This window comes from Diabrotica undecimpunctata, chromosome 5 (genome assembly GCF_040954645.1).
Source record: "Diabrotica undecimpunctata isolate CICGRU chromosome 5, icDiaUnde3, whole genome shotgun sequence".
NCBI classification, from domain to species: domain Eukaryota; kingdom Metazoa; phylum Arthropoda; class Insecta; order Coleoptera; family Chrysomelidae; genus Diabrotica; species Diabrotica undecimpunctata.
This window is the reverse complement of record NC_092807.1, coordinates 73,957,849-73,970,551: the sequence shown is the minus strand read 5'-3', so window position 1 is coordinate 73,970,551 and position 12,703 is coordinate 73,957,849.

Sequence of the window (12,703 nt, the reverse complement as noted above, 5' to 3'; positions counted from 1 at the left end):
GGGTTCCCTGGGCATCACAGGAGCTGCTGGTTGTCGTGGAGCAGCTTTGGTCCTCAAGCAGGTCAGGCAGGACTTGACGTAGGCGCGAACATCCTTTGATAATGTGGGCCAGTAATAGATATTTTTAATGGCCCGGATGGTCTCGTCTTGTCCTGGGTGGTTGGCCTCCTCTGAGTCGTGATAGACCTTCATCACGTCCTTCCGGAGGGATGGGGGTACTATCAGCGTCCTGTGGACTGGTCCAGCGTTGTAGTAAGCGGCGTTATCGACTAGTGTGAATTCACGGAGAAGGTTTTCTTCGACTTCGTTCCGTGGTCCACGTCCGGAGATCTCTAGGTAGCGTCTCCGAAACCGCTGCATACCGTGGTGTGTCTGGTGGCTTCTCCGGATTTTATCCTGGAGTGGTAGGTCAACCAGATCATCTAGAATGGGGTTGGTGTCTTCATCCTCGTCGACGTCCTCCATCATACATAGTAGAGGAAAGGACTCGTCTTCCTCTACGTCCGTTGTAGGCCAGCTAAGTCGCACCACTTCCTCGTCTTGGTCAGCTTCTTCTTCTCTCTCCGTGGTTGGGTTCCTGGACAAGTGGTCAGGGAGTTCGTTCTCCTTCCCTGGGATATGTATCACGGTGAAGTTGAACTCCTGAAGTAGCAAGGCCCATCGGGATAGTTTGGCCTTGTCTTCCTTGAACCGATGGAGCCACAGGAGAGCCTGACTGTCGGTGTACAGCGTGAAGTGCTGATCCTGGAGGAAGTGCTTGTACCTCTTGAGTGCCCAAACTAATGCGAGGCACTCTTTCTCGTTAATATGGTAACGGGTTTCTGCTGGTTTTAACTTCGTGGAGGCATATGCGATGACTCTCTTGTCGTCTTGGGTTCCTTGGAACAGGACTGCGCCCATGCCGACATCGGAGGCATCCGTCTGGAGGCAGAAGGGTTTGGACGCGTCTGGTCGGTGGAGTAGGAGATCTCCCTCGATTTCGATCTTGAGACGTTGGAAGGCGGCTTCTGCGGCGTCGTTCCAGTGCATCCGTCTCTTATTACCCTTGGTGAGGTCCGTCAAGGGTGTTATGATGTCCGAAAATCGAGGGATGAAATCCCTTAACCAGTTGGCTGTCCCGATGAAGCTTCGCAGTTGCTTCATCGTCCGTGGAGTGTCGAAGCCTTTGATTTTCTCCACATGCTTCTCCAGAGGTTGGGTGTTGGCAGAGGTGATTTTGTGTCCTAGGTACTCCAGTTCGTCTGCTGCGAATTTACACTTTTTTAGGGATGCCCATAGTCCGTGTGTCCGAAGTCTCTCTAGAACCAGGCGGAGGTGGTTCTGGTGTTGGGTCCAGTCTTCTGAATAGATGATAATATCATCCATGTATACCTTGATGAAAACATCGATGTATCCTGCGAAGACTGAAGTCACGAGCTTCTGGAACACAGCTGGTCCGTTCTTGAGGCCGAAGGGCATCACCGTAAATTCGTATGAGGACCCGTCAGGCAGGCTGAACGCTGTCTTCGGGCTGGAGTCCTTGTGCAGTGGGACTTGCCAAAATCCACTCTTCAGATCTAAGGTGGTGAAGATCTGAGCCGTGCCAATCTCTTTGATGGAGTCGTGGATTGGTGGCATGCTGGAGGCTTCGTCGATGGTCACGTTGTTAAGCTTCCTATAGTCTACGCAGAAACGGGGGGTGCCATCCTTCTTGGTTACAATAACCACCGGGCTATTGTAAGGAGATTTGCTGGGGCGGATGACTCCTGCGGCTAGCATCTCTCTCACCTCCTTGGCCATTATCTGCTTCTTCTCCGTAGAATATTTATAGGGCTTAACGTTGATAGGCGTGGCGTCGGTCACTTCGATTTTCATTTCGGTGGCCTTGGTGGTCGGCTGACGTAGACGGTCGTCGAAAACGTCATCGTACTCTTGAATCAACTTTTCAACTTGTTGCAAAGCGAAGGATGGAGCTTGATGGGGTTCCAGCCGCTGCGTCCTGGATTGCCTTTTTGCTGGGTTCTTCCAGTAAATGGTGGTTCTGCAGGTGGTACCGACGTGTAGACATTTACGTGGTATGTCTACATTGGCCTCTTCCTGTTCCAACCAAGGCATCCCTAACACAACGTCGTGGTTCAAGTCCTCCATAACCACGCAGTTGACGGTTGAATCCAGAGTCTCGATGTTAATCTTGACTTCAGCAGTCCCTAGGGTGCGGGACGTGCTGCCCGTGCACGCCAGCTGAACCAATCCTGATCCTCGTTGCAGGTCCCGTCTCTGGATCAATCTCTGGTGAATGAAGTTCCCAGATGCACCGGTGTCGACTAAGATCTTCACACGTTGTCCGTTGATCCTTCCATGGAGTTGGGGGAGGCCTGTCGTCGAGTGTCGTGTCTGAATCGGGTTCAGTTGGGGCACCATCTTCACAACAGGGTTTAGTTGGCGCCCCTTTTGGCGTTTCCCTGGTTCTGAGGTAGTGGAGGTGGTGGTTGGCTCATCGGTGGCATCCTGGACTGTCTGTTGGGGTTCCTCCATTCCTCGATCGCTTCAGGGTGGCGTGGTGTGTTGTTTTGACGTGGGGGACGGTAGTGCTGTCGCTGTCGGGATTGTTGCTGGGATTGATGTTGGGGTTTGTTAGCGACGGTGTTCCGGCGGGTATCAGCTTCCATTCCTTGGGCTATTGTTAGGAGGTCCTCCTCGGTCTTTGGAATGTTCACTCGTAGGCAGATCGCGATGTCTGGTCTCAGTTGGTTTACGATGGTGATACACCTCTGGTCCTCAGGGGTGTATGGTGCGAGACGTCTGAATAAGGCTGCTTTACCGTTGATAAAGTCCTCCGTGGGTTCATCCTTCCGTTGATGTTCTCCATGAAGTTTCGACGTGAGGGCTGAGAGCAAAGCGGGGTCGTTGTACTTCCTCAGGAGACGGTCTCGGAAGGTGTCGTACGGTAGGTCTGTGTGGGAAAACTTCTGGGCCCATTTCTTCGCGTCGCCGTGGAGTGAGTTGTCGATGAGGTAATCTATCCAATTATCCTCGTCCACGTCGTATTTTGTCAAGAAGGTCTCGGCTTTGGTTAGAAAGCTGAGAGGGTTTTCAGTGTCCCGGCCTGAGAACTGAGGGGGCTTCATATATGAAATCCTGGGCTTCGGTGGCTCAGGATGAGGCATCTGGGGTGTGGTGCCTTGAGTGGTCGATAGGGCCGTCATCGCTTGCATAAGGGCAGAGATGAAGTCAGCTGTGGAAGGCTGGCTCGAAGACGGTCCTGGGGTCGTGGATTCGGTTTTAGTGGGTTGGGCGCCATGTTGCCGAGAGGGGGCATTTGGGCCTGTAGGACCCATCGCCGGCTCTTCGGACTTTTTCCTGTCTCCGGAATTGGAACGGGTGTTTACCATCTTCGTTTGTCGCTAGTGAAATGGGTCAGTACTGTTGCCGTTACAGAATAACCGTTACAGCGACAAGTATCTGTTACAGGTAACGGTTCCAAGGAACAGTTACAAAATAACCGATCAAAAATGGAAAACAGAACAGGTAAAATAATCTAAGTATTCCTTGACTTACGGAAGGAATAACTTGGTAAACAATAAAATAAAATGGTATGATAAATGTAGTGCAAAGAATATGTTTCTAAGTGTTTCTTGACTTACGGAAGAAACAACTTAGAATGAAAAGTAAAAATGTACAAGATCAAAGAATAGAAAAATGCGGAAATATGAGTAAACATACACAAGGTAAAAGAATGTAGAAATGTTCTTAAGTGTTTCTTGACTTACGGAAGAAACAACTTAAGAGAGGAATATAAACAAATGAAATAAGTAAATATAAAACAATATGTGAAAATATGTCTAAGTGTTTCTTGACTTACGGAAGAAACAACTTAGAACAGAAAAACAACAAGAGAATCAAATATGCAATAGAAGAATATAAATATTTACAAGTGTTTCTTGACTTACGGAAGAAACGACTTGTAATATAGAATAAAAAAAAAAATAAAATGCAAAAATAAGAATACAAATATTTACAAGTGTTTCTTGACTTACAGAAGAAACAACTTGTAATAGAAAATAAGAAAATAAAATGCGGAAAAGATATAGAAATATAGCTAAGTGTTTCTTGACTTACGGAAGAAACGACTTAGCGTGAAAATGAAAATAACAGGGACAAGTATACGAAATATCAGAAATAAGAGTGCAAATATGGAAATACTTCTAAGTGTTCTTTTGACTTACCGGAAAAGAACGACTTAGACACACAATGAAACACAAGTGAAATATCAGAAAAATATTTCTAAGAGTTCTTTAACTTACCGGAAAGAACTACTTAGACACAAATACAAGAAATATAAACAATCAAAAATAATCAAATAAAATAGTAAATAAATCAATACATGAACAATAGTAATATTCTAACCTGAAAAGGTCTGAATATACGACAAATGCTAAAATAAAAAGGTACACAGGAAATCAGAAATAAAACAATAGCTCAAGTTGATACAATAAAGCACCGACTAGGTCTACAGTAAGAAGAGGCAAGCTCAACTGACCGATGAGAGAAAATCTACCTGCTTTTATGTAAAACAAATCCTTTGTTTTACTTAGCGAAAGTGGAATTTCCCTGCATCGAATCAATTAGAAATTTGGATTTGGCCAACCTTGGAATTCCCAAGTATTTTAACCGATATCCAAATTCCTTGATGCGTCGAGGACATTACGGTTTTATATCCGTTTTATGGAATTTACCTTTCAGTTTCGTAAGAACCTTTCTATCACACAAGACATCACTTGCTTCTTTCCATTTTATCCATCCTTATTTGAGTCTACTATATCTCCATCTATTTCCCCCTTGCTTTGTAACATCAAATCTAGATTCCTACCTAAAACGATTTTTTTTTAATAATTTCACCAGTCAACATTACAACCTGATTTAAAGTGAAGTTGAAGTTAATTTTTAAATACACACTTTAGATACTCTGTTTTTGTCTTCCTTAGTACCTTTTTGCTCAAGCGCCCATCTTCATTGTCTCAATCATTAATTGAATTCTCTCTCCTTATCTCTTACTAACACCACATCGTTAGCATACATCAGGCACCATAGAATATCTCCTTGACATGTTTTCGTTAATTTTTCCAACACTAATTAGAAGAGATACGGGATTAGCACTGACCCCTGATGCAATACTATTCTTAAATGAAATTTATCAGTCTTACCCTCACCTGTTCTAACATTAGTTTTCCATTACTTGCCTTATGATAAAAATTGCATCCGTTGTTGATTTGCCTTGCGTGAATTTAAACTGATTTTCTAATATTTCTATTGGTTGGTAAGTTGGCTTTCTCTCTTCTAAAAGCATTTACTAACAGTGGCCATACCTAGTCCTACTGCTAATTCCAGTATATTATCTGCTGCGTTATTTCTAGTTCCAATGCCGTATCCTCAATCTATATGTTCATTTCCTCTGTCTAATTAGCCTATATTAGCGTTGAAGTTACCTTCTATTATGAGTCATTTCTTAGTTGGAATATTTCTAGGTCTTTCACCTAACTGATCATAGAAAGCTTTTCTTTTATCGTCACCTATTTACACATAGCGACATGGATTATGTCTGGAGGAACAACCGCTAACCAAATTGATCATGTCTTGATAGACAAACGGGCCGCAACAAGCATACAAGATGTGAAAAGCCGAAGAGGAGCATGTTGCGGATCTGACCATCTCCTAGTACAGATAAAATACAAATGCAGAATTCAGAGAAACAGGAAAGAAAGATAGGAACAAAGAACAGAACAGCTAGATATACAAAAATTTAAACAACAAGATGTCACACAGAACTATGAAAGAGAAATAACACAAACACTGACAGCACTAGGTACCGAAGAACATTGGGAAGAAATCAAAACAAAAGTTATTGACGCAGCAAGAAAAATCATCAATAAAAAAAGGGAATGGTTCAATGACTAGTGTAATAAGGCCATACAGAAAAGAAATGAAGAACACAAGAAATATATGGAAAGAAGAACCAGAGAAAGAAGGGCAAGTTACCAAGATTCAAGACGGAGGGCAGATAAAATATGCCGAACAAAGAAAAGAAAATACGAAAACGGAATATACAGAAAATGGAAGAAAATGTTCAGAGCAACAATATAAGACAGGCGTACAGATATCTACCCAATTTAAGAGAAGGATATAAACCCCGAACAAATCTATGCAGAAATCAAGAAGGGCAAATAACCAGTGGTCCAAAAGAAATAAAATCAGTCTGGAAAACCTATTTCCAAACTCTTTTAGGGACACAAGAAAATGAAGATCATATTGACATGCATCACAATGAGGGAGACACCGAAAATATAGAACCCCCAACGAAGGAAGAGGTAAAACAGGCAATACGAGCACGAAAGATCAATAAGGCTCCAGGTATTGACAACGTCCCACCTGAGCTATATAAATTAGGTGGCGATCACCTAGTAGGACAAATGCATGTGCTCATGAACAAGATTTGGAATGATGAAAAGATCCCTAATGATTGGAAAACCGGGATTATATGCCCAATTTATAAAAAAGGGGATAAACTAAAATGCGAAAATTATCTCGGCATAACCCTCTTATGCACGGCGTACAAAATTTTTACTTACATACTAAACAAACGACCGGTTTCTGAGAAGGAAGATCTACAACTGACCAACTATTCACAGTGAAACAAATCTTAAACAAATCGTGGGAATACGACATTGACGTCCACAACATATTCATAGATTTCAAACAAGCCTACTACTTAATTAATAGGAACAAGTTATATCAAATATTGCAGAGCTTTAATATCCCCTAAAAATACATCCGACTGGTAAAAACAACAATGGATTCGCCAATAGCAACTGTCAGAGTCCAAAATTAGCTCACTGAAAATTTCACGATAGCCCAAGGATTAAAGCAAGGAGACCGGCTTGCACCGACACTATTCAACCTGACCTTGGAATATGTGATAAGACAGCTGATAATTGAAAGAGGTAATCTCCTAACAAATAAATCAATACAGATTGCCCTATGCCGATGATATCAGCATCATGTCTTGCAGAACAGAAGAGGCGGCAGAAATAAATTCACAATTAAAATCAAAGGCAAAAGAGACCGGACTAGAAATAAATATTCAAAAGACAAAAAAGTTAACACAGGCAAGAGCTAGGGGAAACAGACGCACAGTTGAATTAGAGGACGATATTGAAACGGTAGAAAGTTTCATATATTTAGGAGTTACATTAAACACGGATGGAACAGAAGAGCCAGAAATCCAAAGAAGAATAGTAAAGGGAAACAAAGCTTATTTTTCACTCGATCATGTGTTTCGCTCCAATAACACACACTGGAGATCGAAAATCAGGGTCTACAAAACTATTATCAGACCAATAGTATGTTATGGATGCGAGACATGGGTGATGACAGAAGAGACAAAAAGAAAACTGGAAGTCTTCGAAAGAAAAGTCCTAAGAAAGATATTTGGACCTATTAACGAAAACGGAATATGAAGATCCAGGTATAACCATGAACTCTACCAACTGTTCAAAGAGACACCGATCTCAGAATTCGTTAAACTTCAGAGACTTCCCTGGGCTGGTCATGTAGTAAGAATGGAGACAGAAAGATTGCCGAAAAGAGCCCTGGATAGTAAAATGCAGGGCGCAAGACCAAAAGGAAGGCCACGGAGAAGATGGGAGGATGAAGTGGCAGCGGACGCGCAAAATTTGCTGGACGTGAGAACCTGGAGAAGATCGGCGCGAGACCGACAAGGTTGGAGGCATAGTTTGGAGGAGACCAAGGCCCGATTTGGGCTGTAGCGCTATTGGAGAGAGAGAGATGTAGATGGTGGATCCAACTTCAACATCGTTGAAAAGTTCTCTCAGCTGACTGGTTTTTTCCTCTCTCACTTTGAGTTTTTCTTTGTTTCTTTGCCGGCAAAGATAACACTTTTCTATTTATCACATGGTTTTATCTGCACTAGAAATACGTCACATTTGTGTTAGACACATGTCTTACCTATGAGTTTTAGTGAAGTAAAGTTTCTTTATCTCTAGATATGCCCTCAATTTTTATAAACATAATTAGAACAGGTTGTCCTAAAAGGTTCGATTTGACAAAATCATATTGCACGGGTGATTGAATAATTAGCCAATTAATTAGTTAATCATTCTCCAGGGTACGTCCGATTGCAATGGTCTCATTAGTACTTTAATCTTCGTGAAGCATCCAAACTCAACAGTGTTGAAAGGTTCCCTCAGGTGACTGGTTTTGTTCTCTCTCATTATAAGTTTTTCTTTGCTTCTTTGCCTGCATTTATTATGTGATTTTCAGCGATCAGCTTAATACCAAATACCATAGGTTTAGCCATCTATGTGCTTCCTGCACTATAAATACGTCACATTTGTGTTAAGTGCATAATATGTCTGATAAGCTTAAGTAAAGTAGAGTGTCTTTATCTTTAGATATGCTCTTAATATTTCTAGACATAATTAGAATAGTTGGTCCTAAAAAGGACCGATTTCACAAAAATCATATTGAACGGGTGATTGAATAATTAACCGATTACTTAATTATTCATTACCCAGGGTACGCCCGATTGCGGTGGTCTTATTAGTACTTCAATTTTCGTGAACGCTTCTACTTTAAACCCCATAAAAAATGACTAATCTTTCACTTTTCATTAAAAATTTAAATTTTACATAGTGTTAGTTTAAGATGATATTTAAAGTCAGATTTGTATAGTAATAACTGTAGTTAATATATAATCCCTTTGTAAAAATAAATGAGTTTGTAATATCGGTTACTATACATATATATATATATATATATATATATATATATATATATATATATATATATATATATATGTATATATGTATATATATATATATGTTATATGAGAAAATATTAACCTTGAACTAGCTTAAGTTCGCCGACTTCAGATTTCATCATCCCATTCCCATAGAAACCGCTGAGCACGCATTAGAACTTTGTACGAACCGTTGGCCAATATTCATGGGAACAGCAATTCAGCACTTCATACCAAACCTATAAATTACCATTCTCAGATGCAGGAACCACTCTTAGCTGCAACTTCGACCAGTCCAGTTATTGTAGTCATTTTAAATTAATTTAATTTTGTACTATTATTTAATATTTAATTTGTAACAAATAAAGTTCTTTTTTTAAAAAGTCAAATACGTGATTAGTGATCTAACAATTGGCGCAAAGTCAGTAGGATCCGGTTAACGTTGCTAGAACACGTGTATACTCACTGGCAGCGGCGGATTCTCATCCCTTAACGGAACAAAGAATCTACGGAAGTCCTCACTCCTGTGACCTACGGAAGGAACACCTAGTGAAGCCCCTGGTAGCCGAGCAGAGAGAACAAGAGAACCCTTAAAGAAGAAAGCATCTCCGAACAACCTCACTCCTGTGATCTACGGAAGGAACACCTAGTGAAGCCCCTGGTAGCTGAGCAGAGAGAACAAGGCGTCCCGATGTTCTTCTTTATGTAAGTGGATTTTGAATCATCTCGTTAATAATTTTGTTATAATAATTTATGAAATTGACTATACTGCAAGTCAATTAATCAAGATACATAAAAGAAAATACAAGTTGATTATCTAATATTTGAAATTATTGATATTTCTTTACATACTATTTTATACTGATATTTTATTGACATATTTTTTTTTACTTGCTATATTTTGGTATATTTTCTCTTGATATATTTTTATTTGGTATATTTGATACATTTTTGTTGATATATTATTTGATATTTTTATATTGATACATTTTGCCCTTTATATACCACCACATTTTTTTTCTCCCTAATATACTGATACATTTTATATTTCTCCATACTTCTATTTTTCATTTTCGTTTAAAAATATCTCGAAAAATGCCTGAGACACGTTCCCAGACTCAACAAGAAATCGAACCATACAAGCTTTCGGAAATATTTTCTATTATCCCAGAATTTGAAGGCGATCCGATTTCTCTTTCTACATTTTTAGATGCGTGCGACTGTGCTTTTAAAATGGCCACAGGCGATCAGCGCGTTCTATTAACGATTCACGTAAAAAATAAACTCAAAGGTAAAGCTGCACAGCTTATTAATTCTAGAAAACCAATTTCTTATACAGAAATAAAACAATTACTAAATCTACATTTCGGAGACAGTAGAGACCTGACCTCCTTAATACAAGATTTACAAAGACTAAGACAACTATCTAACGAATCTCCTCTAACTTTCTTTAACCGTTTACAAGTTCTGAATGCAAAAATGCACGCCTCGATCCAAGTAGCAAATTTATCCCCAGATCAAAAAACTGCCCAATGTGACTTAATCGATACCATGGCCCTAAACACACTTTTAACCGGTTTAGAAGCTCGTCTAGGACAAATTATTAGGGCTAGTAATCCAAAAGATCTCATTGAAGCAAGCAATCGTATTAGACGCGAACTTCAATTGTCATATTTTGAAGAACAAAAATCTAATTCTAGATCAACTATTCCTAAACCCTCTCAACCAATGAGAAGACCCTCATCTCAGTTTACAAAATGTACAAATTGTGGCCGCATTGGTCATCTAAATAGTGAATGCCGCTCTTCACGTTTCGTACAGCCAAACCAAACTTTTTCTAGGCCACACGGTTACCAAAACCAATATAATAATGGACCTAACAACTATCAAAACAATCAGAACCCTAATAGGAATCAATATTCCTCCAAAAATCCAAATTTCAACCAACAGAGACCTTCCTTTTCATCTCAAAATCAAAATCAAAATCGTCCATCTGTTATTCAAAGAAACCCAAACTTCCAAAGAGCACATGTTTTAAACGAATACCCTGATGAATGACGACTAACTATTATACAGACGATTACTATACAGATAATTATTATAATACCGATAACTATGAAAACTATGAAACGGATTATTATACAGAAAATAATCCACAAACTGATAAAATTTACGAAACCAATAACACACAAAATTATCAGGATTTTCTTTCACTTCAGAATCAAAATCATCCTCCCAATCATATGAACCCCTCAACGGATATTACGAATATCCAAGAACAAATCCAAGCACTCAACTTGGACAACTTTCATCCGAATCTCAATTTTCCCGAACAGACATTCATGTAACCCCATTTCATACAATGAGTTCCAAAAATTTATATTACATTCACGATGCTACCAACACTTTTAAACTTTTAATCGACACAGGTGCTGGAATCACTGTTTTCAAAGAAAACACAGCACGCAATTATCATAATAGATTTCCGGAAAACGTTACTATTCAAGGTATAACCGATCAAAAATTGTTAATAACAGAATCTGTCCTGATTCCCTTCACTGATGATAATCCTCACAAAGTCTTTATTTTCAATTTAGACATTGATTTCGATGGCATAATAGGCCTAGACTTTCTAGATCATTATGAATGCGTAATAGATCTCAAATCCCGACAGTTGCATACAAATTTTAAAACTGTCACCCTTCACAAAGTAGGACACGAGACAAACACACCTCCTAAAGACAAAACACCGACATACCCCACAGACATAAGACAAAACGAACCTAAAATAAAAATTAAATCAGATTCTAAACAGGAATCAAATTTAAAATATCATAACCCTATAAATGAAAAATATACTATCGTAAAAAACCGAGATCAAGACAAAAATCTTGAAAGACCAGAGAGAAAACGAATAAAAGGAAAAAACAGAATTACCATTGACAGCCGGACCGAACAAATATGCAGACTAGAATGCAACTTATCAAATACAGATGCCATATTATCAGCTCAAGAAATAGAAAAAGTTAGATTACCTCATGCATTAGTCCATGTAGATGAAAATGGAGAATTCTTAACTTCCGTACTAAATGCAAATGCTATGCCGAAGACAATCGAATTTTCAAACATTTCAATCGAACCTTTCAAATATTCGGAGACAATCCTATCCTACAACGGAAATGATTTTGAAGAACCTGTAGTAGACAGAACACGAATAATTAAAGAACAATTAAGAATTGATCATCTAAATTGCGAAGAACAAGAACTAATTCTAGATATATGTACTGAATACGCAGATATATTTTATGTCGAAGGCGACAAACTGACCTTCACAAACGAAATCAAGCACAAAATCGAAACAAACAACGCTAAACCTGTCTTCACTAAATCCTATAGATATCCTCAAATACATAAGGAAGAGGTAAAGACGCAAATTAATAAAATGTTAGAAGAAGGAATAATCCAGAAAAGTGTCTCGCCCCGGTTCGAGTCCAGTCTGGGTCGTACCGAAGAAATTAGATGCGTCAGGAAAACAAAAATGGCGAGTTGTTATTGATTATCGAAAACTCAACGAACTCACAGTACAAGACCGTTATCCTCTACCACAAATATCAGAACTATTGGACCAACTAGGAAGATGCCAATACTTCACAACACTAGATTTAGCGTCTGGATTTCACCAGATTGAAATCGAGCCACAAGACATCCAGAAAACGGCCTTTTCCGTCGAAAATGGACATTACGAATTTGTTCGCATGCCATTCGGACTAATGAATGCTCCATCTACTTTCCAAAGAGTAATGGACAACATCCTCCTAGGAATACAAAACGAAAGATGCTTAGTGTATATGGATGACATAATTATCTACTCACCCACTATTCATGATCACATGTCACGACTAACAGAAG